This window comes from Grammomys surdaster, unplaced genomic scaffold (assembly GCF_004785775.1).
Source record: "Grammomys surdaster isolate TR1022 unplaced genomic scaffold, NIH_TR_1.0 117130, whole genome shotgun sequence".
Classification (NCBI taxonomy): domain Eukaryota; kingdom Metazoa; phylum Chordata; class Mammalia; order Rodentia; family Muridae; genus Grammomys; species Grammomys surdaster.
Genome location: NW_021614071.1, coordinates 1,346 through 1,738, shown reverse-complemented (window position 1 = coordinate 1,738; position 393 = coordinate 1,346).

The window sequence follows — 393 nt, the reverse complement described above, 5'->3', positions numbered from 1 at the left end:
TCCTTGCATTCATGTGGTCAGAATACTTCCAGAAGTAGATGTTTCTATGCTAGATATGGTTGCCTGCGCTCCCATTTCAATGCCACGGATATGTAAGTTGAATCCATGGAGCCAGAATACAGAGTATGAGTAAAGTGGAAACGTCTAGCTCTGTGGAAAGTCAGTTATGTCGATGTTTTGCTGGGGCACACAGGTGAAAGGATGTGTTGCTAAAGCAAACACAGGAAAGACTGTTTTCCTGAAGCAGACACAGGTGAAAGGATCTTTGGATATAGCAGACACGTGAAAGGACTCTTGGTGAAGGAGTATAAACATGACCCCACAGCCAGTGGGAGACGAGCACTGAGCTTTGGTTTGGTTTGCACCACTTTGCTATTCTTTGCTAAAGACTCA